Raw genomic sequence first — 14,204 nt, 5'->3', positions numbered from 1 at the left:
AGATTTTTTCGTGATGTTCGAAAAAATTTGAACACTTAGAAAGGTTTAGTATTTCTAAATTACCCCCCCCCCAAGTGTTATGTGTTTTACCGTGTTATTCGGTAAAATGCATAACACTTAGAATCTTTCAATTGAATGCTTATTAAAAATGGTTGTATGAGTGAATGAGTTTTATCCTGATTTCATATGTAATATTTCTTAAGGCTATCAATGTTTATTAATTGGCGAATTTCACCTCCTCCAATATCCATTAATCTGACGGCTCCTCTAGATGTGATTTCAAATACGCAGTAGGGACCTATCCAATTAGGTTTGAATATCCCTTTTAGATCGGTTGGTGGACCCCTAACCTCCTTTATTACAAAGTCACCTTCTTTTACATTTCTAGGTTTTACTCTTTTATTGAAATGACGCGCAATGCGCCTTTGGTGGACTTGTACATGATGCAAAGCTCTTAATCGTCGTTCATCGAGGAATAAAAGCTCTTCATACCTCGCTCTTACCCAATCAGCTTCCGGTAGCTTACTTTCAAGTACGATGCGTAGGGATGGTATTTCCAGTTCGACTAGTCCTTATTCGGCCAGTGTAGTTTTTTCGATCATTCTTTATAATTTTCTGCCATTTTTTTAATGATGACTCTTATATTTTTATTTGCCGACTCTACAGCTCCATTCATTTGAGGTCTGCATGAGGATGAGTGATGATGCTTTACTTTATAACGAGTTAAGAGGGTTTCGACATCAGCTTTGAATTGAGATCCCTGATTAATAATTAGTTCATGTGGAACTCCATATCTACAAAATATGTTTCGTTCGAGAAACTTTGCGACATGTTTAGAAGTAATATTCACGTAAGAAGCAGCCTCAATCCACTTAGTAAAGTAATCAATGGCAACTAATACGTACTCGTGCCCTCCTGATCCTGTTGGAGAGACATTTCCGATTATGTCAATTTCCCAAGTCGAAAAAGGCCAAGGGTAAGTGAGAATGTATAGTTCGGATGGTTGTAAATTAGCGAACATTTGGCACTGTGGACATTTTTAAACATATTGTATGCAATCATGTTTTATAGTGGACCAACAGTACCCTTGTCGTGAAATTATTTTTGAAAGCATTTTACCATTCATGTGAGGTCCACAAACACCTTTGTGAGTATTTCCATAAGGCGTGTGGCTTCCGGTTGGCCTATACATAGTAAGCTTTGACCATTAGGTCCTTTTTGGCACAATTAACCATTTATTAGACCATATTAGGCCGCAAGTGTACGTTAGGCTCGTTGGTCTTTCGATGAAGTATTTTCGGGATACGTGCCATGAGTAATATATTGGAGGATATGATCATACCAAGGATTGTCTCCTTCAATGTCATTTATTTCCTCTATTGCGTTGCAATACCCTGGTTCGTCTCTTCTATCAATGCATAATGGCATCATATTTAAGTGATCTAGAATGTTGATCATTGAGGCTAATTATGCTAGCGCATCGGCAAATTGATTATCATCCCTTGGGAGATATTTAAAAACAATATGTTTAAAATGCTCGATGAGTTGCTCTAGGTGTGCTTGGTGTAATATCATTGTGGAGTTCTTTATTTTCCATTTTTTTAATATATGATTTATAATCAAACTAGAGTCTCCATATACCTCTAATTTTTGCACACCTATGCTAGCCGCTACTTCTAATCCAATAATGCACGCTTCACATTCTACGGCATTATTAGTAACCTCAAAGTCTAATTTAACAGAGATTGGATGTGTGCTCCCTCTGGACTTATGAGTAACACTCCTACGCCACATCCTTTTTGATTGGACGCACCGTCGAAGTACATTACCCATTTGTCATCTTGTGTCATGACAATCTCTTCATCTAGAAGTTGAGTAGTTTCTGCACGACTTGTTTGAATTGGATGTTGCGCTAGAAAGTCATAAATTACTTTTCCTTTCATTGATTTTTAGGAATATATTTTAGCTCAAATTCGGCAAACATCGCCAACCACTTAGATATCCTTCCTTGTATGGGTGGCTGTTCAAACAAATACTTTATCGGATTTTGTTGAGAAATCACATGAGTAGTGTGTGGTAACATATAATGTCGTAACTTTTTGGTTGCCCACACTAATGCTAGGCTTGTCTTTTCCAAGGTGCTATATTTTTTTTCATATTGGACGAATTTTTTACTTATGTAATATATTGCACGTTCGACTTTTTCTACCTCTTATGCTAACATGGCGCATGTGGCTGTGTCTGTAACTGTAATGTATAACCTAAGAGGTAGTTTGGATACTGGTGGTGCTAAAATTTGTGGACTTTTGAGATAATCTTTGATTTTCTCAAAGGCCTTTTGGCATTGATCGTCCCATTCATGTTTCTCCTCTTTTTTCAATTTTAAAAATATTGGCTCACAAGTCATAATCAATTTGTTGATAAATCGACTAATGGATTGTAATATTCCAAGGAATCCCCTAAGTTCTTTTTCTGTTTGAGGGGGAGGCATGTCAACAATTGCCTTTATTTTAGAGGGATCGATCTCGATGCCACGTGTGCTTACTACGTATCCGAGTAACTTACCAGAAGTTACTCCGAAGGCGTATTTTTGTGGATTCAATCGCATTTTATATTCTTTTATGCGAGTGAAAAATTTGCGTAAAGCTTTTATATGTCCCATTGTATCTTTGGATTTTATGATCATATCATCCACATACACTTCTATTTCTTTATCCATCATATTATACAAGAGAGTCGTAGCCATTCTTTGGCATGTAGCTCCTGCATTATTTAAACCAAATGGCATAGCTATGTAGCAATATGTACCCCCAGGGGTAATAAAACATGTCTTTTCTTCATCTTATTTTGCCATTAAAATTTGGTTGTAACCTGCATATCCAACCATAAAGGATAACATCGCATGTTTAGCCGTGTTATCTACCAATATATCTATATGTGGTAGAGGAAAATCGTCTTTAGGGCTAGCTTTATTAAGATCCCTAAAGTCGACACACAAGCGAACTTATCCGTCCTTTTTAGGGGCTGTAACTATGTTCGCTACCTATTTTGGGTAATTACATACGCGAATAAAACCGGCGTCCAACTGTTTTTGTACTTCTTCTTTTATTTTTAATGCAACATCAGGTTTCATTCGATGAAGTTTTTGTTTTACTGGTTTAGAAGTCGGGTTCAAGGGAATGGTATGTTCCGCGATTTCCCTATCTATTCCAGGCATTTCCTTGTATGACCAAGCAAACACGTCTTCGAATTCTTTGAGCGTCAATATGAGGGTCGATCGCTCTTCCGGATTTAGAGTTAAGTTAATTTTGACTTCTCTCTTATTTTCGTTAGTTCCTATATTAACTATTTCAGTTTCTTCAATGATAGGGTTCTTTTGTTCTCGTTCATTCATTAGTTCAACTAATTTTTTAAAGTTATCATCTTCATTAGATTGATTGTTGTAGCATTTGAAAGATTCAAGAGAAGGCATATACTCGGAAATAGAGCTCATATTATTAAAATCAAAATAGAGTACATCAAGAGAAGAATCCTTTTTTGGATCTTCGTCCTTAGAACTAGAAAATAAAGACTCAATAATGGCCACAAGGCCTAAATTTTCAGCTTCCCTAGAGTTATATAATAGATTAGTCGTCTGATTCTTCAAACATCTTCCCTTCGCCTGTGATGATTTCTAGTTTATCGCCTTTGTGATTGGTCCATTTGAAAGATTTCCTCCATCCATGCTAAAAATTTCGTTTGAAGGGGTGATCAACGAGGTTGGGTTAAAAGCTTCTTCTTTAATGGCGTTTTGATTGGTCATTGTTGCAACATGATTTTGCTCTAGTCCAAATAGCAAGTTAAATGCTTGCCCATCATAGCACCCTAGAGTTGGGTGTTTTGATTTAACGATACTAAGATCGTCATCCAAGATGTAGCAATCTTGAAATATTTCAAATCCAGGCTTCTTGATTCCTTCCAAAACTAAGGGTTCCGGAAAGTCGTAGCATGGGTAATCTTCTCCCTCCCTAATGAATTGTCTATTAAGGGTATATTGATAGGATGGGAGTAAAGTGAATATCCCTTTCTTATTATTGTCTCTACGTGCTTTGTTTTTTGCATCATGAGACTCCAATTCTTCTTTGGTTGGTTTATATCCCAATTCAAAGCAGAAGATTTTCTTTGGGATAGGAAGTAAGAGATATTTCTTCATTCCTATTCCCAAAGGCATCCCAGGAAAGTAACTACTCTTGAACAAGATGTTGTTTACTATCCAAGTGGAATATGGATCAAGTTTTAATGGTTCTTCAAAGTATTCTTCCATTTCAATTGTGAATATTGGCTCCACGGAGAATCCCCACATGTCCTCTTCATCATTATCATGGTTTATTTCTAAGAGTGATTGATCATTTATTGTTATTTTGAGTGGAGAAGCATGTATAGTCATAGGAAGCCCTTGATAGTACAAGCTAATCATTTGATGAAGTGCAGATGGTATTGCACCAATCTCATGTATCCAAGGACGTCCAAGTAAAAGGTTAAATGTAGGTTTTATGTCCATAACATTCAACCATCTTTTGAATTGAGCCTGTGGTAATTGGTAGCTTAACAGTTCCACACACGGATCTTCTCGAACTGTCATAGGCCTTAATGCTTTGTTTTGTTGATTAGAAATCTTTTTCTGGATTTACGCCTAAGTATTTTGCCGTTCGTAATGGGCATACGTTTACAGCCGACCCATTGTCTACCAAAGTTAGAGGGATATTGTATCCCTTGCATCCCACAGTTAAGTATAACGTATTGTTGTGGGTAGTGTCTTTTGAAGGCAAATCATCATTAGTGAAAATGATTGACTTGTCGGATTTCTCGCTAGTAAGCAAGCTAACGAGGTCCTGAGGGGTTGTGTCTGTGCTTACAGACAAAGCCGTTAGAGCGTTCATGAGAGAATTCCTATGTTCTTTAGAAGTACTTAGGAGTTCCCAAATGCTAACATTCACCTTGGATTGACGAAGTTGTTTGACCAATGGATCTTCCACCTCAAGTGGAGGTGGTATTGTATTTTGTGTTTGACCTTGAGTTTGATTTTGTGTGGTCGAAGATCCATTTGGTGGTGGTGCTTGGTAGACTCGCCTAGAACGAGTTAAATGATATATCTTATTTGGGTTAGTCATAGGACTCATAAACCCACTTTCTTCTAGAGGCTTTGGATGTGCCTCCATTTCAAGATGTTCCATGAGTTGTGCATGATGTCATTGTTCATCTAAGGAGAGATTCGATAATTCTTGCGATTTCCCCAAGAAATGATCCCAATCAAGCGCTCCATTTGTTTCACTTTGCAAACAAGATGGAGGTGGGATGGCGGCATACTTAGAGACATATAAGTCTTGAAATTCGTCGTCTCATAGTCCACATACTTCATTAGTTGCCCCTATGAGTATTGTGGATAGAGGTTCTCCTATAGGTGTGATATAGTCTAAAGGATTGAACGTATCACTTCCCATATGGCATTCATCGATGTGAAACACCCCTGAGGGGGATGAATTATTGTTTGGTTTAGGCGTGGGAATTCTCCCATCGTCTACTAAATCTTTTATTTTGTGCTTTAAAACATAGAAACGTTCAGTATTGTGCCCAACGCCTCTATGATAAGCACAATAAGCACTACCATTCCATTGTGGAAGCTTCCTTTCTGGTGGAGTGGGTGGTGTTGGCCCTATTAGCGCAAGTAAGCCTTTTTCATTTAATATTTCTAACAATTCTTTATAGCTTACAGGAAATAGAGTAAATTTTCTTTCTTTTGTCCATCTTTTTCTAGGATCATCATATGGATTTGTGTTATTGTATTGCGTGGAAGTCGCAAATACGTCAATAAAGGATGATGCATTATCATTCCCCTTCTTGTAGTTATTCTTAGGTTGATGATGATAATGAGGTTTGTTTGCTTTTTCTTTAGCAAGATCATCTTCAATCCTAGTAGCCATAGAATAGACCTTTTAAAAAGTGTCTGATCAAGGGTTGAATAGGTTAGTAAGCTACTACCCTAATCAAATTAATCATTTATAAAACCTAAACTTACACCAAACTAGCTAGTATCAAGTAAAGGGTCGAACCACTAGGGAAGCACACTAATTCAGCATCAATAATCACTAATGCAAGAGTAAAAAGGGGATTGTTTTTGTTGGTTTTGATAAGTGAGAACACTAAAACTACAAATAGGAAAGAAAATGATGATTAAAATCATGGGAAAATGACGCTAGGGTACGGGGGTGTCAAATATGATTAGAAAGAGGGAAATAATAATGATTATCATGAGAAACATGCTAAAGAACATAAGATTCTACCTAAACAATTCATTCTCATGCAATAGTCTAGGCAAATCAATAAAAGAGGTCTACACTAATAAGGATCATTCTCATGCATCCTATTAGTTACAATCAAATCAAGAGAATAAAGAAACATAATCCATAAAAAACTCCACTTTAATCACTCATTCTCATGCAATCATTAAAATAGAGATGATCTTAATCTCGTTCAAATCACTTTCATGCATTTAAACTAGAAAACATCAAATAGAGTGCAACAATAATCTCAAGCTATCAAAAATCATGTCTTTCATCAATTTATGGCATGAGTTCAATCAAACCATTATCATTCATCCAATATCAACTCATATCTTCCACCCCCTTCCCCTAGCTAAAATATTAGCCTAGAGAAGGGAGATTAAACATAATATCAAAACTAGAAACAAACTCAAAACAAAACATGATTAAAAACAATGAAAACAATAATAATTAGATGAACTAATAAGATTAACTAAAGTAAGCAACAATAAAGCAAATAAATAAAGCTAAAGGAAAGGATTAGAGATTAATTACTAAAGAAAGGATTAATGAAAGATGAAAACTTGATGTCTTGGTTGATTGAAGATTAGTCTTGAGCAATGTTGAATACAATAAGGAACCTGGAGTAACAATCTACTTTCTCTCTCTAGATTAGGCTAATATTCTATGGAATTAGAACTAAGTGTTTTTCATTACAAAGTGTCCGGACTATATATATGTGGGTCCCCTAAAATAAAGAAACTTGAGCAACAAGGCGCAAAGAAATAAGAAACCCAGCGGTGCACGCCTGCACACGAAGTATGCGTGCCCGCGCAGTAGTAATGTGCGCCCTCTTAAAATATTGGGTGGCCGCAACTTTGAGGGTACGGGGAAATGAGGCGCGCCCGCGTAGCAGGTCGTGCGCCCGCACGGAGACCACACAGAAGGTCGCACAAACTCTCTGGTTTAGCTCTGTTTCATCACCTTGGTTGCGCGCCCGCACAGCCAAGGATGTGCGCCCGCGCAGTAGCCGCGTAGTATCCCGCGCAGAATAGCTTACTTGGATCCTTGAAGTCCTCTTTCTTTCGGCACATGATACCTACAAAACACAAGAATGGAAATCAAAATAAAGAGAAGGCAAAAAGACTAAGAAAAAGGATGATAAAAGAGAAGGGAAAGGAGGAAACAAAACTAAGTAAAAATGCTTAGAAAAGGTCAAACAAGTGCAAATGAGGGGAGAATCCTTAGAGAAAAAAGGATAAAAGAGTGGCATAAATGCAACTCATCAGTGTCTAGACTAAGGTAACTTAGATGTTTGTTGAACTTTTCATGACAGTTGTCAATGATTTTTTGTACTAACTCGAGGTCAAGAGGCCTTAGGGCAAGGTGGGCCGCCTTTTCTCGCCATCTAGCATAGAAAGAATTGAATCCTTCATTGTCGCCTTGCTTAAGCATCTCGAGTTCACGTAAAGTTAAATTGAACTCTACGTTACTCTCATATTGGGTGATGAAAGCCGATACTACATCTTCCCATGTCGCTTTAAATTATGGATCTAGCCCATAGTACCATTCTCTCGCGGTTGGGTCTAGTGATAAAGGGAAAGTCAAAGCATAAAGCTTAGGATCAACTCCCTTTAGTGTCATAGTGCCAGTAAAACACATTACATGATTTTGTGGATTATTGGTCACCTTAAATATTGGCAAGTCCATAGCTACAAACTTTTCTGGTAAAGCAAGTCCTGGGGGAGGAGCAAACTTTTCTGCGTCAAAGTACTTGTTCCCCATTGTGGAACAAAGAACTAGCTTCTCCAACGACTTTTCTTTGATGGATAATTGCTCCATCTTTTCTTGTAAGGCTAAAGTTTCAACCTTTTTCTTTTCAGCATTTTCCATCTTAATTCTTCTTTCCTCAGCCTCTTGAGCCTTTTCCTCTCTCAAATGAAGAATCTCTTGTTGAAGTTCTTCGACGGTTGGCATTGTTGTTGGAGTAGGACTAGTTGTCGAAGGAAAGTGGTTTGAAAGGGGTTGATCTTTTGGTGGTAAACGTAGAATGCGAGTGCCTGGGGGTCCTCTTTCCCAAGCTTGAAAGCCGGCCCTAAAGGAGTACGAAAGGATAAGTAAATCGATACGCTTGTTTAAAAAGGGAAAAAAAGAGAAAAAGACGCAAAATATATTCAAACGGATAACATCGCCCTTAACAATTCTTCAATGAAGATATTGTTCGGACGAGACAATTTTTTTTTGAGAAATCAAAACTAACTCGTCCAGTGGGCGCGCGCAAGTGACTCAGTTGCGCGCGACTGTCGCGCGCAACGAAATCACTTGCGCTGGGAGGGTCGCGCATTCTGCTGCAGCAGGTGTCGCGCGCAATAGATCTAGTTGCACGCGGCAACCCAGCGCAAGTGATTGAGTTGCGCTGCTATGTGCAGCGCAACTAATTGTCTTGCGCGTGGCTTTATGGTAAGATTCGATTTTATACTTTACGTATAATTCCGAATCTAAATCTTCTGCAGCGCAACTCTGAAGGTTGCGCTGGGCGTCGCGCACAACTTAATTAGTTGCGCTGGGTGTCGTGCGCAACTTAATTAGTTGTGTGCGGCAGCCCTGCGCGACTCTTTCAGATGCGCGCGGCGTTTCCAGCGGCAGCACTAAGATTTAACCTAGGTGCTCCTAAATCTGTTATTATTAGGGTTTAAGCACGGGCTTAAGCTTAATTGTAACAGCCTAGAAATTCCTTTCCTTTAAATACCCACTTTACTCTTTAAAATACGATTTAGGAATATCTAAGACATTACCGCCACCGTGAAAACGGCTAAGTCAACTATCAAAGATACACAGCGGAAGACTTAAAATTAAAAACCGTTTAAACAAGTCAACTCAAAAGTCCACCAAACGAAAGTAAAGTTTAAAACCAAAACAAACAAAGTCAAATAAAATCAAACTACAACTTGGATCCATTAAAGGCCCTTATTCAAAACCGTTCCAAAACCAAACCTTTGCGTTAGTCCACACAGAATATGTCATAAATAAATAAAGCATAAAACACATCATATACTTATAGAAACTAGCATGATTCGCTCTTCACTCATGCCCATTCATGAATATGCTTAATCACCTAAAAACATCCTCTTTACTTGTCCCCACTACTCGCCATTAGAAAATGGGTCGTCGTAGGGCGAAAGTAAAGACATGGCCAAACACACATAATCAGCAAAGCTGAGTACATAAGCGTAATTAAACACACTAACATGCTTTCACCTATCAACACACACTTACATCATTGCACCTGTTTACAAGCACACACAACAATCAACAAGACACATTAACTAGACACTAAATAATTCATTTAGCGTTGATTACACATCGAACGGGTTTCCAACTATACCTCCCCCAAATAAATTGAGGTTAACTGACACGGAAGCTAACCGTGTCACCGACAAAACCACTCAAAGGTGGCGGAATTCCTGCGCATAATAATAAATAAAAAGGAATGTACAACGTCCGGTACTCCATTAGAAGTTATGGTTAAATATAAAACCCCATAACTCCCCCCATTGTTCATACTCAAGGTATATACGCTCTAAGAGTTTTGGTGTGTAACTCTTTCACTTTACGTTATTTACATGTTATTGGACTTGGTGATGACTCTCAAAGCATAATAAACCAATCAACAATAATTATTCAATCAACCAAACATACCAATTTAATTCTTGAATAATTAGTCACCACATATTATTTAATGTTGAACCCTTTTTAATTCTACCTTAGTGTCAAAGACACCTTAAACGCATAAAGCGCCAAAAATCCTATCCCTCGGTGTTAAAAACACCTTAAGTGCACAAAGGCACTAACATACAATATATCCCTTGTGTACATAGACACTTATATAGCTCCTTCCTCATGCTTAAAGCATCAATAAAAATTATTTGAACCATAATAAAATTCCTTTTCAATATTCCAAACACAATTAAACATGTAGTTTAATTAATCATGCATTCTAACATGCTGTAAATAAAAGTGTGGTTCAAACACAATATGCCCAAAATATAATTTTCCAATCCATAAACCATCACAAATAATTCATGCTTCACAATTCAATCACCAACACCATTAATTCACAATTCTATACATAAACCTTAGCATGATACTACTTGTAATTGATTGAAATCAAGCCTAGCATGATTCTACATCATCAAAATATGCTAAGTACGCGAACGTACCTCAAATAAGCCCTTAAAGTAGCCACTTACACTACAACAATTCCCGAATTAAGTCTCCTACATAAAGTGACAATAATACTATATTAATTCTTCTTGTATACACAATTTCCAGCAACTTAAATTTACTTTAGACTACTTAAAATAATCTGAAACTTATTTAAAAACCCCTAATTAAACTCCTTTTTAATGGGTAATCACACCCTTTTATTAAAATCACAATTATACTACTTTAAATAAAATTCCAGCATTTTAAACTAATCAAAAACCCTTTAAAACTTCATCCAAATACATCTTTATACTTAAATTATCCATAGAAACATTAAATTATCCCTTATCCCTTTTAAAATCAAGGATAAAATTTAAAGCATAAAAAAACTTCGTTAAAAATCAAAAACTGCTCGAAAATCATATTTAGAGGCTGTATTTGGCCACGAGAGGATGGTGCTCAGTACTAAAAGTAGTGAGTCTTTTTTAAAACGTTTTTTCCACATGAAAAACAATACTTTTTTTATCAAAATCGGACGAGTTTAGAACCTGATCGGGATTAAAACGAGATTAATATTAACGAACGGAAATCTAATTATTAAAACATGAATTTACGTGTTCAAAATAATCTGGAATTAAGTTAAACTAATCAGTAGTTATAATCACCAAAATTTCAAAACATCATTACTATAAAAGCTCTAAATCAATTGTTCATAAAAACCCTAAAATCATGATTTTCAATAATTAAAAACCCTAGGTTATAAAATTTCCAAAATCTAAAAATTATGACATTTATAAAATATGAAATTATAAAGTTTAATCTTCAAAATACAATTTGATACTAATTAAATTAATTTCCAACAATAAAATCAAAACCCATAAATCAATAATTATAATTACACAAATTAATAAAACAAAGGAGAGAGAAAATAAGACTAACCTTTTTGTGTGTGAAATTTTTGGGGATTCATGGGGTATTTATAGAGTAGAGAGTGTAGGGTTAAATTTGGGCTTATAAAAATGTGGGCTTGAGTTATGGGATAGGGCTTACGTTATTGGTTTTGGAATGGGTTATTCCAATAAGAGTATGTAGGAATAATTTACATTGTCCAATAATTAATAAACGTTTGGCCCAAAACATATTTTACTTTTATAAAACTTTATATTTAAAATACTTTAACCCATTAAAATATTTAATTAAAATACTTGAGCCCTTGACAATACATTTTATTAATACTTAAATACTTTATAAAAATACATAAAAATACGGGGTATTACATTAATTATGATCAAGTTTAGTTAATTGGACCTTTATTTTGGCTTTTTCTTCAATTTGGGCTAGTCTTCTGTGTTTTGTGGCTTAACCAGTTATCCATAAGTATTCTTCACTTCGATCCAACACGAAGATGGTTTTATTTATCGTCATTGCACTTCATGTCGGGACAGGAGGCCAAAAGTATATGTCTACATTGTCCTTGTTTAATCATCCTTCTCTCCTTGACCAAGTGTTGTGGAAAGGAAAATGGGGATATTTACTGTTTATAATTTGACTCAAACTCTAGTCAACATGCAATAGATGGAAGGAGATTGGAAGAATGAATATTGTGATATGGAGAAATTATGTAGAGAACGGAAAGATGACGTTGATGGGGATATATAGAAGAATTAGGAATATAATGTACCCCCAACTCAAATGACGGAAAGGACGACTCATGCATGAACTTAAGACATGGTCATGGTGACATATTCACGAAGTGTGTGCTAAACTAGTGAGTGTAGGTGACATACTTTGACTCTTTTTTGAGACCATGGGACTAAGTGTCTAGACTCGATTAAGGAATGAATATAATTACTGCCATTACTAAATTGATTAAACCGTATTAGCAGATTAATTTAACTGACACATCATGAAGACTCAGGCAAAATTGCAGGCTGTCATCAGACGAAAGTATCTTTGCCAGATGCTGGCAGCCAGCGCCAGACGACGGGATCGTGGCCTGGCGCCGGATACTAGCCTATGGCGTGTTGAGTCACTTAAGGTTTTGAGTGATGACAAACAGCTGACTAGCTGGTTCTTGTTGGTTTTATATCATATCAACTGACATTTTGAACAGGAACAGCTATCCCAAGTACTTGAGGCAATATGAAGTCCTTTTGAATCAAAGCATTCAAGAAATATGTATCAGAATGTTCTATCAAGGAAGGCCGTCAAGACTTGAAGATTATGAAGTCTCTCAGATTAGGATAGTTGATCTTTGTAGTCTTTATAATGTTAAGTGTGCATGGATGTTTGTACGTAAGCTATCTGTATCCCTTACTTAGAATATTTAGTGTTGTAGAGATCAGGAAAAGTTGACCTGATCTCTAGGACACTAACAGGTTAGAAAACAGCTGCTTCGTAGCTTGTTTCGTGAACCTGGACATTAGTTCAGTAAATATTTTCTGGAATATATATTTCCTATCCTTAGAGAATATTTACTAAACTAATTGATTCAGTTTATGCAGAGTTGGAGATGAATTATTTCGCATATAACTTAGAATATATTATTCTACCCATTTATGGAAAGTAGAATAATATCTTAGAATATCTCTTATTTACAAAATAAAAGATATTCTATTTTCCTAAGTTATGATCTGAAAAGATCACGAAAGAATTCATCTCCCAACCTTATAAAAGCATAAACTCGATCAGAATTTCGAGTGAGCTTTTCTGAAAAAAAATTCTCTATCTTTGAAAGCTCGAAATACACTCTAAGGGAAATAGTTAGTTCATCTCTTACAAACTATTTATGCACACAGTAAGAATTGTTTTGTAATTATCTCTTGTAAGCTTTGAGTGGAAGCATTTAGAGGGAAACAAAGGGTTTGTATTGAATCACTAAGAGGTTAGTGATTGGGTAGCATTTACGAGTGTGAGTGCAAGTGCTTGTGAGTTCAAGTGCGAAGTGACACCTAGAGTTAGGTGTGGGGATCACGAGTGTGATCATTTGTAATTGCTTTTGTTTTTCAGAGTTGATTAATAAAAGTAATTAGGGTAGTGGAGGACGTAGGCTCAGAGTTGAGCTGAACCTCGTTAAATCTTTGTGTTGATTATTTATTGTATTTTCTGTTTCCGCTGCAGGACCAGTTCATCATCTGGTCCCCCTACATAAATAGATGAAAATCCAATAATTTCTAACACTGCCCTGTACTCAATTCAACCCCCCCTTCTTGAGTACCAGCTGCACTTTCAATTGGTATCAGAGCCTCGGCTTCTTGTAAGGGTAACACCTAGAGAAGTAGATCATGAGTACTCAGGAAATGAATGCTATGGGATATGACAACAAGACACCAAAGTTCAATGGGAAGAACTATGCATGGTGGAAGAACAGAATCAAGAACATCTTCATTGGCATTGATTATGAATGCTGGTTGGTTGTTAAGAATGGTCCCTTGACCATTGAGAAGTCTGATCCAGAAGGGAAGCTAGTCCCAAAGACTGAAGATGAATACATCTCCACTGATTACAAAAAGCTGGAGAAAAATGCTAAGGCTATGTCAATACTGCAACAGGCTATTGCTGAGAATGAGACAAACAGGATCTCAGCATGCACCACTGCCAAGGAGATCTGGGATACCCTTGAACTTGCCTTTGAGGGTACCAGTGAGGTAAAGAGGTCTAAAATTGATTTACTTATGTCAAAATATGAATCTTTTAATA

Source organism: Chenopodium album, chromosome 9 (assembly GCF_948465745.1).
Source record: "Chenopodium album chromosome 9, dcCheAlbu1.1, whole genome shotgun sequence".
NCBI lineage: Eukaryota > Viridiplantae > Streptophyta > Magnoliopsida > Caryophyllales > Amaranthaceae > Chenopodium > Chenopodium album.
The sequence above is the reverse complement of the archived record's forward strand: the minus strand, read 5'-3'. Positions refer to the sequence as shown.